The following is an 18440-nucleotide window of genomic DNA, read 5'->3' on the forward strand; positions in this document are numbered from 1 at the left end:
AGCGGCAGTATTCACAATAGCTAACGTGTGGGTGCAACCCCGATGTCTGTCAACAAATGAATGAATAAAAATGTAGTATAAACATACAATGAAATATTATTCAGCCTTACAAAGGAAGGAATGTTGACATATACTACAACATGGATGAAACTTGAGGCCATTATGCTAAGTGAAATAAGCCAGTAACAAAAAAAGACAAACTGAATAATTTTATTTTCTAGGGTATATAGAATAGTTAGACTCAGAGATAGAAAGTAGAATGGTGGTTGCCAGGGCTTGTGGGGAGAAGGAAATGGGAAGTTGTTTGTTTAATGAGTATGGAGTTCCAGTTTTGCAAGATGAAAAAGTTCTGGAGACTGGTTGCACGACAATGTGAATGTATACTTAAAACTGTGAATGTACACTTAAAAGTGGTTAAGATAGTGAAATTTATGTTATGTATATTTTACCACCATTAAAAAGAAAAGGGTAATGGGCCAAAAAAAGGTATCAGTGCAGATGAAGGCAGGAAATTGGAAAGAGGAATGAAAAACAGGATACACATAGAAAATAAGTAACAAAATAGTGCACCTGAATCCAAACATATCAATAATTACATTAAATGCAAATAGACTAATAAGTACACCAATTAAAAGACACAGAATGTCCAAATGGATAAAAATACATGACTGAAGGATATGCTATCTATGAGAAACTCACTTCAAATATAGGTAGATTAAAAGTAAAAGGATAGAAAAATATACTATGCAAACAGTAATAAAAAAAAAACTTGAATGGTTATATTAACAGGAAACAAAGGCTAGAGAGCAAAGAAAATTCCAGAGATAAAGAAGGATATTATATAGTGATGAAAGCGTCAATTCACTGAGAAGACCTAATCCTCAATGTGTATGTACCTAACAAGAGAGCTCCAAGATACATGAAACAAAAACTGACAGAGATGAAAGGAGAAATAGGTAAATCCACAATTTTATATAGACTTCAACATGACTTTCTCAGTAATTGATAGAATTAGTAGACAGAAAATTAGCAAGTATATGGAAGAACTAAATAACACAATTATGCAAAAGGATATAATCAACATTTATAGTATACTTTAGCCAACAGTACTAGAATACACTGTCTTTTCAAATGTACAAAGAACATTCACCAAAACAGACCATATCGTGGAGCATAAAACAAACTTTAAAAGAATTGAAACCATATAATTTCTTTGACGTAATGGGATTAGACAAGAAATCAATTTACAAAGAGGAAAACCTCCAAACACTTCAAAATGGAACAGCACACCTCTAAATAACCTGTAAGTCAGAGGAAGACTTGAACAGAACTTCATCAAAGAGGATGCAAGGATGGCAAATAACACATGAAAAGGTGTTCAACATTACTCACCATTGGGAAAATGTGTATTAAAACCATGATGAGATACTATTACACACCTATTAGAATGGCTAAAATAAAATATATTGCCAGTGCCAGGTGCTGGCAAGGATACTGAGCAACTGGAACTCTCATACTTTGTTGGAAGGGATGCAAAATTGTACAGACACTTTGGAAAAGAGTTTGGCAATTTCTTACGAAGTTAAACAACAGTCCTACTTCTATTTATTCTATAGAAATGGTAACTTATATTCACACAAAAGCCTATACATGGACATTTGTGGTAGCTCTGTTTATGATTGCCCAAAATTGAAAACAGCCCAAATGTCCTTCAACATAGGAATGGCATACCCACACAGTGGAACAGTACTCAGCAATAAAAGGGAACAAACTATAAGTACATGAAGGAACTTGGCATGGATCTCAAGGGCATTAAGCTGAATGGGAAAAAAATCTCTAAAGGTTACATACTTTGTGATTTCATTTATATAACAATCTGAAAATGAAAAAAAGATTGTAGAGATGGAGAACAGATCAGTGTTTACCAGAGATTAGGGACTAAGGGAGGAAGGGAGTATAAAATGATAGCCACGGGAATTTTTGGAGGGTGACAGAACTATTCTGTATCATTATTGTAGTCATGTGAATCTCTACATGCATTAAAATTCATAGAACTGTGCACAAGAAAACTTTGTTGTATGTTAATTTAAACAGCTTAAATATAAGTAATAGGAAAATACTAGTTTAACCTTACACAGACTTAAAAGAGAGTAAAGAATAAAACATTCGTATAAACAGTGAAAGGCACACCAGCAAGCCATATCAACAAACTGTCATGATGTTTCAAAACTAGCTAAAAATTTCAGAAAACGGTAGATACTCTAAAAGAGCAATACAACAGAATTAGAAAAACTCAGATATGAGGCAATTGGAGAAGAAGTTTGAAAAGATGGTGACAGAATCAGGAAACAATTAGAAATAAAACAAAAAATTTCAGAGGTGAAGACCAAACTAGAAGGAAAATAAAAATTAAAATGTGTGACAGATAATGCCTTGGGAGAAATAGGAGATGGAAAGGAAAAAATTTCAAAATCAAGAAGAAAGGAAGGAGGAGAGAAAAGGGGTTAGAGAGAATGATAGATATAGAAGACAGGCAGGGAAGACCAAGATCTTCATTAAAGAGGTCCAACAAGAGTGCAATGAAACAGAACAATCGCCAAAAATGATGAAAGAGAACTAAAACTAAGAACAAAGGACTGACGCTGTATTTTAAAAAAGAACACCATGTGTCCAGGAAAATCTTAACTTTGTCATGCAAGCATAAAGACCAAGTCACTTGAAAGGAAAATCAGATTATCTGGCCTTTCTACCACAAAGCTTTATTCTGGAAGACAATGTCTATTTTTCTATTTAAGTTATACAAAGATATACATTTTGAATTAAGAATTTGATACCTAGCCAAGTTGTTATATATATGCAGAGGCTCAGGGAGTATTATTCCCCTAACCTTTTCCCAAGGACTCAACCAGAAAACAAGCTTCAGACAATGGAAGTAGAGAGACATCAACCTAGGACTGGAGTTAGCATTAAGTATATAATAACCTGTATCTCTAATACCAAGTAGTGGTATTAAGGGAGAGAGTATAGTATTATTACTTACATTGTTTAGTAGATATATGTAGTTACAATTATCCAAGCAGGATGAGAATGGGGGGTATACGGAAGGTACAATAAGCTTGTAAATTGCCTTACAGATATTAACAGGGAGTAAGTCTTTCAAATCAGAGGAAGGAAAGAGAGGTTAATAATTATTTTTTATATTTCTCATATTAGGAAACCAATAGGTAATAGCAAAAGAGGAGGAAGACAACTGTTATTATATAAATATATTAGGCTAAAACTAACCATTAGGTAAAAATATAAACTTGTCTAAATATGAAAAGATATGTCCCCAAGTAGAGAATAATTTAAATGGTATACATAGTGAAAGACTGTGTAGATAAAACATATGGATGTGTGCATGTTCGAGTGTTTATGTATCATAAATCAAAATTAGAGAACTAAGGCTAAACACTGATTATTATATTAAAATATGCTGTTATTTATCTAAACAGTTTTTAAAAATAAGGCAATAAATATTCTAAATGACAAAATAGAACAGTTAGATTTAATTATCTATAGGACACTACATCTAAAAAAAAAAAAACTAGAATACACATTCTTCTCAAGCATGCATGGAACATTCTCTAGAATTGACCATATACTAGGACACAAAATAAGACTCAAAAAATTTAAGAGGATAGAAATTATTTCAAGCATCATTGATTGATCTTTTCAAATGACATGAAACTAGAAATCAACCACAGAAAGAAAAATTAGAGGAAAAAATGATTACATGGAGACTAAACAACATGCTACAAAAAACCTAATGTGTCAATGAGGAAATCAGAAAGTACCTTGAGACAAATGACAATGAAAACACAACCATACAAAATCTATAGGCTACAGCAAAAGCAGTCCTAAGTGATACAGTCATAGTGATACAGGCTTTCCTCACAAAATAAGAAAAACCTCAATTCAACAACCTAATGTACTATCACCTAGAAGAACAGAAAAAGAAGAACAAACAAAATCTAAAGTCAGCAGAAGGAAGGAAATAATAAAGATCAGAGAGGAAATGAAATAGAAATAAAGTGTTTAATTGTTATCTACAAGCAGAGGGAAAGGAATAGAATGAAGAGTACTTCTTTCACTATACTTTTTGGTAGATTTGAGTTGGGAACTGTATAAATATCATACACAATTATAAAACAATATTAACTTTAGAAAAATCCCCAAAGAAAAAGGAAACAATTCAATCTAAATGTGTATCCATTGGTTATACATCCTAAGAAAAAGACACTACAAAAAACACCCTAACATTGTTTTTAGTAACATATTAGTGGTCGCAGTGTTGATATTGTTATTCTGAGACTGTGGCATAAAATAAATGAGAAATTTAGTTGGAGTCTTGAAAACTGAGACTTCCAGTATGGGAAAAAGGAAATAGATGTAAGATTGATAACATTAAGTAAAAACCCTGCAGTCTTGAAGATGAATTGGAAGGATTACTTTGAACTCAAGCTGTATTTTATCTTTAGTTATATATCTTATAAATTAAGAGTCTTACAGATAGCAACCAGTCTCATATGTAGTCCTCACATGGATCCTGATTCAAACTAAAAAATACACATTTATAATTAGACAATTGGGGAAATAGGATATTTGACCTTAGAGAATTACTGTTAAATTCTAGGTGTGACTGCTGCATTGTTATGTTTTTGCAAAAATGTCCTGGTCTTAGAGATTCATGTGGAAATACCTACAGATAAAATTATAAGATGCCTCAAATTAATCTATGGAGCTAGCTATGAGAAGTGGGTGGATAAACAAGATTGTAAGTTGAGAATTGTTGAAACTGAGTGACTGTCATATCAGGCACATTTTTTCACTTTCTTAAGTTTACATTTTTCTATGGCAAACTATTTTAATGCAAAAAAAAAAAAAAAAAAAAAGGAAAGCAAGAGAGAAGCAAGATGACGGAGTATAAGGACGCTTGTAGCTCATCCTCTCCCACAAATACACCAAAACTCACATCTACGGACCCACTCAGCCAACCAGAGCACCTGCTGAACTCCGACAGAACATCGCCCTCTTCGAAAGACAAAGATGCCAAAACTCTGGTAGGAGAAAAGGAAAAAAGAAGAAAAAACAAAACAGTGTGGGACCGGTCCCACAGGGAGGGAGCAGCAAAGGATGAATAGCGCTCGTTCACTGGGTCTCCCCCCTCCAACGGAGAGGCCAGTGGGACGGGGTGGGGGGGAGCCTCCAAGGCTCAGATCTGCCTCGAGCACCCCTTGACCAACAGAACTCAGTTAAATGGGCACAAAGACTCCCTGCGACACCGAGCCCGAGATGCGAGCCGGCAGGTGGGGGCCAGGACAGGCTGCCTGAGCCGGGTGGAGGACTGGGGCGGCAGCACTGAGGCAGCCCCGGAGACTGCAGGGTGCTGCGTGCTGTGGCTGGGAGAGGATATGGAGCAGAACAACCTCGGTCCCCCATAAATTGCGAAAAAAGCAAAGCAACAAGGCTGGTGTGCCCTGGGAGGAGGGGCACCGTAGCCTTTGTCTCCTCAGACCTGCAGCGCTATTGCTGGCACTTCTCTCAAGAAGAGAGGTGGGGCTCAGCCACAGCCGCCATCTCCTCCTGTGCGCAGTGCCCGGGCGGGGGTGGGGCCGAGCCCTGAATCCACACCCAGGGGCTCCGCAACCTCCTAGGCAGGACTGAGACTTGTTTACAGCCTGAGGCAGATAAGATCTTTCTGCCCTGGCACCTCAGAGAACTCGCGTTGCCACGACAAACAAGGAGCTGAGATTTGGCACAGAGCAGGGGTGGGGCTGTTCCGCGGTCTTCCCCGAGCCCGCCTACGGAGTGCCAACCCGAGGCGGAGTGGGCAGCTGCACAGAGCAGTGGAGCGACTGATGCCAGGAGAGGGCAGGTGGCCACCTGCCTTCCTGGCAGGAACGTAGCACCTGACCACGGTGCTTGGAGGGGGCGCGATCTGCCCACCTGCCTTGCCCGAGCACAGCATCTGACTGCAAAACCGGGAGGGGCAGTGACCCGCCCACCCACCGGCTACAGTGACAGAGAGATATGAGCAATATGAAGAAGCAGAGGAACCACTCCCAATTAAAAGATCAAGAGAAATCTCCTGAAAGCATGATCAAGGAAATAGATATTGATGGCCTATTAAATCAAGATTTCAAAAAAGGAGTGATCAAAGTACTGAAGGAATTAAAAGAAATAGTGTTTAGAGATATAAAATTTGTCAAAAATAAAATAGAAGCTATAAAGAAGAACCAAGTAGAATTAGTAAACTCATTTGCTGAGATGAGAACTGACCTAAAGGCTGTGCAAAGCAGACTAGATAATGCAGAGGAATGAGTAAGTGACCTAGAAGACAGGACAACAGAAAGCACCCAATCAGAACAGCTGAGAGAAAAACAAATAAAAAGCAATGAAAACAATGTAAGTGACCTATGGGATAATATAAAGTGTGCCAATCTACACATACTAGGGGTTCCAGAAGGGGAAGAAAGAACAAAGGGGATTGAAAACGTATTTGAAGAAATCATGACTGAAAACTTCCCAAACCTAAAGAAGGAATCAGATACCCAAGTACAGGAGGCTCAGAGGGTCCCAAACAGGAAGAACCCAAACAGACCAACACCAAGACATATCATAATCAAGATGGCCAGAGTCAAGGATAAAGAAATGATCCTAAAGGCAGCAAGAGAAAAACAAAGAGTGAGTTACAAGGGAACCCCCATAAGGCTTTCAGCTGATTTCTCTACACAAACACTACAGGCCAGAAGGGAGTGGCAAGATATATTCAAAGTCCTCCATTTCCTTCAGTTTCCATCCAGCATACCCTTTGTTATAGTTCCTAGCGCTCCAATCTACCTGCCTTATTCTACCAAAGAGTTGGTGATCCTAGTCTCCCAACATTCTCAAGTCCCTTTGCTTAACATTACGTAGCCCTTTTGTTATCCTTCAGTCCTGTGATGATGCCTGGAGAAAAAAAAAAAAATACAGTTTTCTGGTAAGTACAAATACAGTGGTCTTGGACATAAAGGAGGGAAGGGAAGTCCTGTGAAAGGGCCTGGAGGGACAAAATAGATTGAGTATTGGAAGAAAGGCTGAGTAATACTACAAATTCAAGTGAAGATTAAGAAAATAGGCACCACGTTATAGTAATTGAAATAGAGAAAAAGGAAAAGACAGTCATAACTACACATAAACGGCAGTGAGCACTGGTAGAAGTAAAGGGAGAAACAACTGGATGGATGGGTGGTTAGGTATATATAGTATCATTTTTCTATTTGCACAATGTAATAATCTAGTTTTGGTTGTGATTTTGTTTTAGTTTCTGAAGGAAGTGATGAAGTAAGGGACATATCCTTTAGAGATGTGAGATATTAAAATCAGGGACAGATGTGTAGAACTACTCTATAACTATAAGCACAAATGATCATTACTATTCTTAAGTGCCTCCCTACTTCCATGTCTGCATAGTATTTCCTATCATCCTTATAGTAATCTTTTTTCATTAATCCAGTGACTCATTCATTAAACAGTTATCTATGGAACAACTTTTATGAGTAAATGTTGGTTATTTTGTGTTGAATGAAACAGCCATTGTTCCTGCCCCTTAAGAGCTTTGACAGTAAGAAAAAAAAAAGATTACATATGACTAAGTAAGTGATTGTATAATTCTAAAAACCTGAAAGTGAGAAAATACTATGATGAGACAGAGAATGAAGTGAATTTAAATAGCGTTGTCTAGCTCACACTTTTTAAGGAAGTAAAGTTTTACCTGGGACTTACAGTATGATATGAAGCCAGCCATGCAAAGAACTAAATTTAGAGAATTTCTATAAGATTGAACAGTCTGGAAAATTTTGAAAAGGTAACGGACTGGGCTTATTTCAGACGCTCTGAAGTGATGAACATTTCACACATAATGAACAGTGGAGAAAAGTGGGTTGAGAAGATGTTGGATAGGATTTTGGTTGAGATACGTCAAAGAAAAGATTATGGAGAATCTCATAAACTGTGATTAGGAGTCCTGGATTTTATTCTGGTGCAGCTGGAAACCACTGCAAAGTTTTAGGGAGGGTTGTTAACTTTTGTACAACATTAGAATTGGCTGGTTGAATGTCTTAAAAATAAGAAACCCAAGACATATTGGTGTAAATTCTTATTTACTTGATGTGAGGTGGCACACTGACATCCAATCTTTTAATAGACCGTTCAGGTGATTCTTGTCTACACCTGAATTTGGAAACTACTGACTTAACCTGTTTTCCTAACAAACTCCCTCACCTTAAGTGTTTATGCTCTTGACTTCTTTTTCAAATCGAAAGCCATGTATACCATCTTTACTTCTTATGGACATTATTTTCAGTTTTCCCCCCATTTCTACCACAGAAGTTTCATTTCTCCCCAAAGGGGAAACAACATGTGTTTACTTTCTGGTTATCTTTCAGACTTGGATTTCAGATGTAAAACCAATGAACTGTGTTGGCAAAAAGAAATCTATGAAGAAACATCATCCCAATGGATGATTATGGGAAAAAGTCATAGCCTTGTGGGCTCCAGTATCAGAGATGACTGGGAGTGCAAAGGTAGTTTGAGACACAACAGATAAATCAGGAGGGATATTTGGGGCAAGCGTTACTGACTTATGAAAAAATACCAACTTTCAGCCTGCAAATATGTCTTACTCTGCATCAGCAAATTTATCCTGGAGAGAAATTCTATAAATTCAAAGAATGTGGCAAGGCCTTCATTCATAAATGTCACATGAGCCGTAGCTCAGGACTTATGGGACAGCAAGGAATTCATATTGGTGAGAAATCCTGTAAATGTAAGGAATGTGGGAAGGTCTTTAGTCATTTTTCCTATCTTACTGAACATCAGAGAATTCATACTGATGAGAAACACTATGAATGTAAGGAATGTGGAAAGGCTTTTATTCATGGCTCACATCTTATTCAACATCAGAGAATTCATACAGATGAGAAACCCTATGAATGTCAGGAATGTGGGAAGGCCTTTAGACAATCTGCACACCTTACTCGACATGATAGAATTCATACTGGTGACAAACCTTATAAATGTAAGGAATGTGGGAAATCTTTTATTTGTGGCTCAGAACTCACTTGACATGAGAGAATTCATACCGGTGAGAAACCCTATGGTTGTAAGGAGTGTGGGAAGGCCTTCAGACTGCGTTCACAACTTGATCAACATCAGCGACTTCATACTGGTGAGAAAACTTATCAGTGTAGGGAATGTGGGAAGGCCTTTCTTCGTGGCTCCCAACTTACTGAACACCACAGAATTCATCCTGGTATGTAACACTATGAATGTAAAGAATGTGGGAAGTCCTTTATTGGTGGTTTCCAACTTTTCCAATATCATCAAATTCATACTGGTGAGAAATCCTGTGAAAGCTCACAATGTGGGAAGGCCTTTATTTGTGCCTCACAACTTACTCAACATCAGCAAATTCATACTGCCAAGAAGCCCTATAAATGCAAGGAATGTGGGAAAGCCTTTATCTGTGTCTCAGAGCTTACCTGACATCATAGCATTCATACTGGTGAGAAACCCCATGAATGTCAGGAAACTGGGGAGACCTTCAGACAGACTGCACACCTTACTCAACATCAGAGAATTCAGAATCTAATATCATTTTGCTACTTATTTGTCATGGATCATGAGTAAAATACAGTGGATGTGCCAGTTCCTTTTACCTGATGTTCAATCTGTTCAGAACCAGAAAATTGATACTGAAAAAAAAAAACTGATAATGTAGAAGAGTTTTCTATCATGACTCAAACCTTATTAAAATTCTACAGATTCATACAAGAGAATGTAGTGAATGAGAAAATTTACTATTTATGTGACATTAGGCAAACTACTTAACTTCCTTGTGCTTAATTTTACTAAATGGTAAACTATTGATGGTAATAGTATCTATCTGTAATAAAGAGCCTGACTCAAGTTTTGACATTTGGATGACCACTGATTTCTTTCGAGCCTCATCTTCCCTATCCACTTTGGCCCTACATCTAAAAAGGCTGACAAGAAAGCCTATGTGTACCTCATCCTTTGGGGCCAGTGGGAAATTTAAATTTTGCAAATTCCATCCTACATCCAGTCCTACCCACTGTTGAAACGCCGATCTGTTCTCTCTGTCTTGCTCAAGCCCCTCCAGACCTGCTTGTGCAGACAGAGCTCACTCCGCCCAGGAGGCCCTTTTGGAACAAACTTTCAAAATCTGTTGATGTGTGGTGTCAGCCTCAACATTCAAGGTAAAATTGAGAGGGAGGTTAATCCCAACTCCATGGAGTGACCACAAGTTTGTGTAGCTGGCAGCACAGTCTCTAGGCTGTGATCACCACTGTCTTGAGATCTTTCTTCTCTTGCTCTTTGCTTACTAACTGGGTACAAACCACTTTAAATAGTGTGGGAGATGGTTCTGCTGCTCTTGAGTTGTGCTGCTCTGTGCTACATCTGCTGTGTCCTACGGAGCCCTGGTTATAGATTTAATCAACTTAAGTCAAAAGTTCTGATAATTATTTTTTAGAGATGGGGTAGCATGATGGGGACCCTCCCTAAGGAGGCTCTTGGCCTGGATACATCTCTATGGGTCTTAGAATTGTGTGTCTCAGTTCCAACGTAAGCTGTGACTGATGCTAGGCTCAGGGAAATGACTCAGCCTGGGACTGCTGGTCATGTGTCTCTACTAGGCATTGGCCTCTGCTCTATAGAAATGTTCAGAGCACAGTAACTCTGCCTCATTTTCCAGTGGCCATATCTCACACCCTCTTTGGATTTTCCATTTTCAGGATGGATGCTCTTACCTGTTGAGTGGCCATTAGAATAAAATTAAAACCTTGGCCCTTAGTGTTGGTCTTATCAAATGGGACCTTGTGGATCTGTCCCAACCCATTACAATTGTTGATATGGCCAATATAAACTGAAACAGGGCCTTTATAGGTTGAGGTCCATTAAACATGATCTATTAAGAAAAGAGGTGATTATCTCTACTGTCTCCATTTTACAGCCCAGTCTGGCCTGTCTTAAACCTGGAAAGAATGAATGGTACATTACAGTGAATTATTACAACCTTAATGCCCCAGTCATTAAAATAGGACCTAACAAAACTGAAATGACCAAAGGTACAAGCTCTCAGTTATAAGATGAGTGAGTTGTGGGGATCTAATGTATAGCATGGTGACCAAAGTTAGTAATATTGTATTGTATACTTGAAATTCACTAAGACACTAAATCATAAGTGTTCTCACCACATACACACACAAAAAGATAACTATATGTGATGATGTATGTGTTAACCTGGTTGTGGGGACCATTTCTATGTATCTCTCTCTCTCTCTCTCTCTATGTGTGTGTGTATAAGTATATATATATAACCATATGTATATATATAATCATGTTGTATACTTTAAATATATATTTAAATATATACAATTTTACTTGTCAATTATACCTTAATAAAGCTGGGGTAGGGAGAAGAAATGACCAACATCATTCAATCTTCCAATACCAAACACTTTGCTGTTATAGATTAGACTAATACATTCCATTCAGTACCAATTTCAACAACCTTTCTGTTCAAATTCAGCCTTGAAAGGATGCTATATATTTTGACTCAGTTGCCCATAGGGTACCTAAGTAGCCTGGCTGTTGTACATAATCTCTGCTGGTAAGACCTCAGTTGGATCCAGGAATCCCTATGTTCCCAGGTGTGGCAACATTCTCAGGTTAGGATACTCACCAGACATGGACACAGGACAAACAAACATTTACCACTGCGCTTACTGGGAGGGGATGGCTTTTGCCCCACATAGAATCAGAGGCCTGTCACCTCAGTTAGATTTTTAGGGCTCATCTGGTCTGCTGAAGGTAACTCCAATCCTGATGCAGTTAAAAGGCAACTTCTAACTTTATCAGTCCCAACCACTCTCAACCAAGCCCAACACCTATTAGGTCTCTCTGGCTTCTAGAAGCAACATATTCCTGTTTACCAATATTAGTAACTTATTTGCTAGCTTATTTATGGCTTCATTTGCAAACCACTGTGATTGGGGGCCCTTTATAACAGAAGGCACCAGAGTCAGTCCAGATGACCATATAACATTACTTCCTTTACTGCCTCCTGGAGACTCCTTCATGGTGGAAGCTCTGGCAACCCCCTGTTATACTTCTTGGAATCTGTGACCACCCACAATGGCCTTAAGTTGCCTATGGGCTTCTGGTGCAAAAAGCTGCCCACTTCAGAACCACGTTACACACCATTAGAACTACAACTCCTAGCTGCATACTAGGCCCTTCTGGAAATGGAGGCTCTCACAGGACCTGACATTGTGACTCTCCACACATAGCTGACCATTATGTTCTGTGTCAGGGAAACAGCACCCTGCAGGTCTGGCAAGGCCACTGAGATCTCCTTGCTGAAGTGGAAGTGGTACCTACAGGACAGTGCCAAACCTGGGCTCTGGTATACCACACCTGCAGGAGGAAGTAACCTCTTCTGTCCTTGATCCTTGCCAGGTGCCACCATGCTGGAGGTCTTCCCTTCCCCAGACTCCTTGGTAACCTGGGAGCCCTTTGGGATCAACTAAGTGAATAGCAAATGGAGTTTGTATATTTTATGGATGGTAGCACTACCATCTCACATGATGGAGCTTGCTTGAGGGCTACTGTTTTGTATCCCTTAACCAAAACATCGCTGATAAAAGATGGGACCTAAGGATCAGCACTACTGGCTGTACTCTAGGTAGCACTGAAGATGTTCTGTTCAAAAATCTGGAACCACTGCCAATAATCTAGCCATCTAATCCAGCTAATGGCAACAATTTCTCATTCAAGACCTCCTCCTTTGGTGTAATAAAGAACTCTGGGTGATTCCTTGCCTCTCAGACATCAAAGATAAAAATTAAAGTCCCACATATCTCTGCCTACACCAAGGTTTAGATTGCTTAAGCCCAATTTAATGCCCAAGCTGCTAGATAAGCACACATTTTAGAGACTAAGGCCAAAACTTCCTCAGATGACACTTCAGATCCCATTTCCTTACTTCTGGTCCAGGGGGCCCATGAAATATAGAACACAGAGAAGCCTTTAGTCCTTGGGATGAATGCAAAAGGGTTTTCCCCTGTTCTGTCATGGCCAACGTGGTGACAAGCCAATGCTCTCTATGTGGGAAGACCTGTCACTGGCAGTATAATTGCTGGGGTGCTATCCCACCGTGGTCCTGCCCCTACAGTTGCTGGCAAATAGATTTTATCAGGCCACTGCCCTCTTCTGCTGGTACCATTCATTATGCCTTGGCCATAGTGCATACCTGCATGAGCATCTTATATGCCCACCCCAATAGACATGTGACTGCAGAAGCTCTCCTTCGTGGCCTCACTAAAACACTCTTCATTCCCTTTGGAGTTCCAGACATTACTGACGAAGGCATTCACTTTACTTCTCAAAATACACAACCTTGGCCTCTTGAACCTCAGCCCAAGACTGCTAATCTTATAAACCACCATACAGGCTTATTTAAACAAATCTTACTGAGATTACAAAAGCAGTGTGGCTTTCTAAATGATTTTACATCCTGCCAGTGGCCCTCATTAAACTAATTCCTTGTCCCTGGGGCCCTCTAGTCTATGTCAAAATGCACTGATAACATCTCAGTTATCCTTGCCTTCTGTGATGACACTTCACAAGTCAGGGTTTATGAAGATCACATTGAAGAGGAAATTCCTCCCTTCCTGCTTCTATCCCTTTTGAATCCTGCAATCCTGCCCCCACCCCAATTTTGATGGAAGTCAGACCAAACATGGATTGTTAGTTATAATCCATTCTTTATCAAATGCTCCTCTGGTTATCTACTAGAGCTATTCAGGCACCCTCATGATGATGTGCCTAAGCCACAAGCTTTGCCAAAATTTTTAAGCTATAAAGGGTATTTAATAAATAATGTCAATAATGATCTCACCCCGGGACCCACACCCACAATGGTGTGGACAGCAGAGAGAGGACAAGGAAGATTAAAACTGGTTTGTACATTAACGACATTTTCTAGTTTTTGTATCTGATGCTTTGACATCTCGGGCCTTGCTGATCAAGAGGGACTGCCCCTCCCAGGGTTAGAGTCCTAGAGTTAGCAAATGACTCTCCTGTGAGTGCACCTTTCATACGTAAACTAACCAATCCAGAGCACTTATCTCCAGTCACCTCCTTTATTAGGCTTTTATACCCCCTTATACTTGAGGCCACTGTTCCCCTGCGCTAATCACCCTGGAGCCACGTATCAGACAACTAGGGGAAGCAGCCACACTCTGAGCCCACTGAAATTATTCAAACTAGCCAATTCCAAACCTGCTTCCCTGCTTACCCTGCCTTGCCCATTCCTTTCTGTGAAAACCACAATAAAGGCTCCCCCGCAGTTCCTTCCCTCTCTCTGCCTGCCACTGACCTTGGCATTCTCTCATGTTGCCCTTTATGGCATGGTGTGCCCCTCTCCCCTTGGGTAATAACCTAAGATGAGTAATAACCTATCTTTTGTCTCCAAATATGTTGGTCTCACCATACCTGAATAAAAATAAGGTCTACATTTTAAAATGTGGTCTCATCCAAGAGCGTCCCCCACGAAGGAATGCAGGATCTCCCCAGCCACTTGAGACTGGAAACTGGAGCAACCATCCACACTACACCTATACTGGTCAGCAGCCCCAGGTGCTTCAGGCTATAACACCCACATGGAGCAAGTGTCATCGCTTGGCCTTCTAGCTTTTCATATCCTGGCCATGCCGACTTTGGGTAATAACCCGGGCCTGGGACATTGCAGGCCAATGAGCAGACCCCAGCTGGCTGCCTGTCACCCATACATACTCACTTCAGCTCTTTTGACACTACTGCCATAGCCAACCACTAGATGGCACCATAATTCCATGCTCACCGTGCTGGCAAATATGTTTAGAGTTTAAAGCAGCCCCTGTTTGCTATTTTTAAATTCACAAGGGAGTCACACTACATGGAAGCAGCATTTATATTTGCTACATGCCCCATTGTTAAGTCTCTTGAGTTAATGTCCCTATGCCCAGGCCTGACCTCTCAAAGTACACGTCAGACCATTACTGAAAGAGCAACAGAAAGCTTCACATGGAGACGCATGCGATGAGGCTTCTTTGCGATTATGTCCCCAAGATGAGGCCAAGACAGTGGTCTCTCTTCTTATTCATTGTGCCCCTCATTATCCAACCACATAAATTTCGGAGGTTCCCAAGCAACAAAGTTTTATGCTGCAAGGTCCTAAATTTGGCTAAAGATTATTATGAACCTAGTAGATAAAGTCCATGGCCTCAGCCTTAACCAACTCTGTGATGGCCTGATCAGATAACCTCAGCCCTGCAGCTGGACTCCTCCTAGGTGGAATCTTCCATGACCCCAAGCCCTCAACATACCCTGCCATCAAGTCTCCACTCCCTAAACCCATCGCCCCTCTCTCCACTTCTCCTTTCCCAATTCAGTCCCAACCACAGCAAGCTACACTCCCTTCTCCTTTGACTCTTTTGCTTTCTGCTTCTCAGAACTCTGCTCCTCAGAACTCTGCTCTTCTAGCCCCACTCCCTAATATAACATTTCCCTGAACCCCCAAGGAGGCATTACAAAATAATTTTATGTAAGCATCATTGAACAGCTCATGTTTTAAGCATAATAGCTGCTGGGGTGCCACAGGCATCCTCTTAATCACCAGGCTGTACTGCAGCCTATCTAGCTGACCTTAAAGAAATCTTCACAATACTAGAACCCATCCTCTGTGAATCTATTTTGTTTGCTGCATCCCTAGATCTAAACATCAAATGCTTTCCTGGCCTCCCCTTTAAAATATTAACTTCATCTCTTCATGATGGCTTCCTTTTTTTTTTTCATGATGGCTTCTTAATATGTCCTGATCAAATTGCTTTTGGCAACATGTTAGTCTTGGTTGTCCATGTAAAACGCTAAGATTTTAGCCCCTAAGGGTTACTGGTATTATTGCCCTAAATATCTCCTCATTTCTGTTCTCACTTATTCCCTTGCCTTAGGCTTCTCTTCTTACTTTGACTTGCACTATCTGCATTTTGGGGCAAAATATAAACTTCAGCTGACCACAATGGGAATCACTGGTGCTGCCTTAGGAGCCCACAATATTATATAACAAAATAAAATAATTGATGCCAATCAGGAAATGTCCAAGATAATAACCAAATATGTAATTAAAACTTAATAGCCCTCAAAGCCCTAAAAGGTGGGCAGTGTTCTATGGCAGCCATGGTTGCAGATAATCACTTAGTGTTAGGCTATCTACTGGCCAGCCAGATAGACATTTGTTCCCCTAAAGGTACTTCTTGCTGCAAGGGGATAAACAGGCCTCCACACCCAGGCACAGGTCAGAGTTCTGTGGGAGAGAGAGAAGTGTTAATCTCCATTCCCTCCCTACCCTTTATCTGGGCTCATGGGCTCAAAGGTACTCATGTCCTACCAAGAGAATTTTTTTTCCCATCGACTGTGATGTGTCCTGCACCACGAGCAAGAACAGCACCTTTTACACTTCCCCCAGAAAAATGAATCCAAGTCTTCTGGCTTGGATCCTCTTGTGGCCCAAGGAAAGTTTCTATTCTATATATTGATACCCAACCCATGAGGCTACCTGGGACAAAACAGCAGGGTCACCTTAAGGAAAATATTGACCTAGAAACCTCAAATTGATGGTTATTATCTTCAAAGACCTTATAGGCAAAAATCCATGCCCTGCACCTGGGGGGTAAATGAAGGAGTAGGTTACTGTCTTCCTGCCTCCTTGTTTAATACCAATAGACCTTTCTTCCAGAAGGGTTGCATGGACAAGGGACAAAAGCATTTTTACAGAAAAAAATTATGTAATTTAACCAGAAAGACGCATTATGTTTAAAAATTGGTTAGAACAAAATTTTGAATTTTTTTTAATTTTCAATTTTTAAAATATCTTAAAATGAGTTTACATAATCCTCCATCTCTTACTATTTAATAGTCATCTTAATTTTCCATCCATTCGAGTTTTCAGAAAATGGTCAAAGGTGATGTAAGACCTTTGCAGGGTGCCCAACAGAGACTAAGGTGTCAATAACTGTAAATGAAGGACGTATAATTGAAGGAAGGGAGCAGACAGTCTGATCAAACATACAGCATAAAAGAGAAGTCCTTACAGGGAACTGGTGCAGTGAGACCCCAAACTGCTTGCCCGAGATGTGCTGTCCATGTTGGGGTTATCCTGTCTCCTCCTTTCAGCCACTAAATCCTGTCCTTCAACTGTCCATTACAATGCTCTATCACCCCTGCAGCATGGGGGTGATATGGAGCATGGGGAGAGTCTACAAAATGCCCTGTGATTGGGCCCACTGATGTGTAGCTTGGGCCACATATCAGGGGCCATCATCAGAAGCAGTATGTTCAGGAAGTCTAAACAAGAAGCAAATGTGGTCTTGTAGGGTTTGGGCTATGTGGCCTGGGTCAGTGGAATGCACAGAGATGGCTAGGCAAAACCCAAAGTGTCAAATTGCAGTCAGGATCCAGCAAAACTCTCTGGATGAGTAGAGATGCCCAATCCTGCCAAGAATATCCTGGCCCACTGGCTGGGAAATCTATCCCTGGGCACTGTTCTTAGTCTTGGGCAGGGTCTGGCAGGCAGGACAGGTTTTCCATGTGGGTTTGGCATCTTAGGACGACAGTGGCAGTCCATGAGAATAGGCCCAGCCTAGGATGGTGTCTGAATTTCTATGGGCTGTCCTCTCCAGGATCCAGGAGATCAGTTTTGCTCTGGGATAGACGGCAGTTCAGTCTGTGTTGAGTAGATAAGCACAGTTTGCTCTTTGGTTATATTCCCCCTTGTCAGCACAGGGTCCTCTCTGGTGAACATCCATATGAGTTTTATATATTAGTTCATGCCTTGCCAATGGCCTGATCAAACGACAGGCTATTACTACCCATAGCCCATGAGTCATAATTTCACAGTCCTCCATATGCCCCTCTATAATGGCCCTAACTGCAGCAATTCTCAACCAGGTATGAAAGCAAAGGTTAGCTGAAGTGCACACAGACAGTACATCAGTAACAGTAATATGTTCAGTAGTGAGGCTATAATAATGGATGTTTGTAGAGGCCTGAAGTGACCCACCCATAGTTAGGCTTGGGCAAAGGTTTAGGTAGTAGTGGCCTCAGACCCCAAATCAGAAAATATTATGTTTTTCCCTCTTCTTGGTGCTGGGAATTGCAGGCATCAGTCACCTGTGCACCCATACCTTAAAAAGTGAAATTTTCTTTTTATTTTCCTATTGGACTTTAACCTTGGCACAGAGCTTCTGGTGCCTCCTGGGGACTGAGGGGCATTGGCCTAACCCCTAGTCCCTGTT

General features: G+C 40.4%; 1 pseudogene; it reads left to right on the plus strand.

The window, feature by feature from the left end:
- The first annotated feature begins 2325 nt into the window (after positions 1-2325).
- LOC116154618 (zinc finger protein 565-like) lies at positions 2326-10721 on the plus strand (annotated as a pseudogene).
- The last annotated feature ends 7719 nt before the right edge of the window (positions 10722-18440 follow it).

Source organism: Camelus dromedarius, chromosome 9 (genome assembly GCF_036321535.1).
Source record: "Camelus dromedarius isolate mCamDro1 chromosome 9, mCamDro1.pat, whole genome shotgun sequence".
Taxonomy (NCBI): domain Eukaryota; kingdom Metazoa; phylum Chordata; class Mammalia; order Artiodactyla; family Camelidae; genus Camelus; species Camelus dromedarius.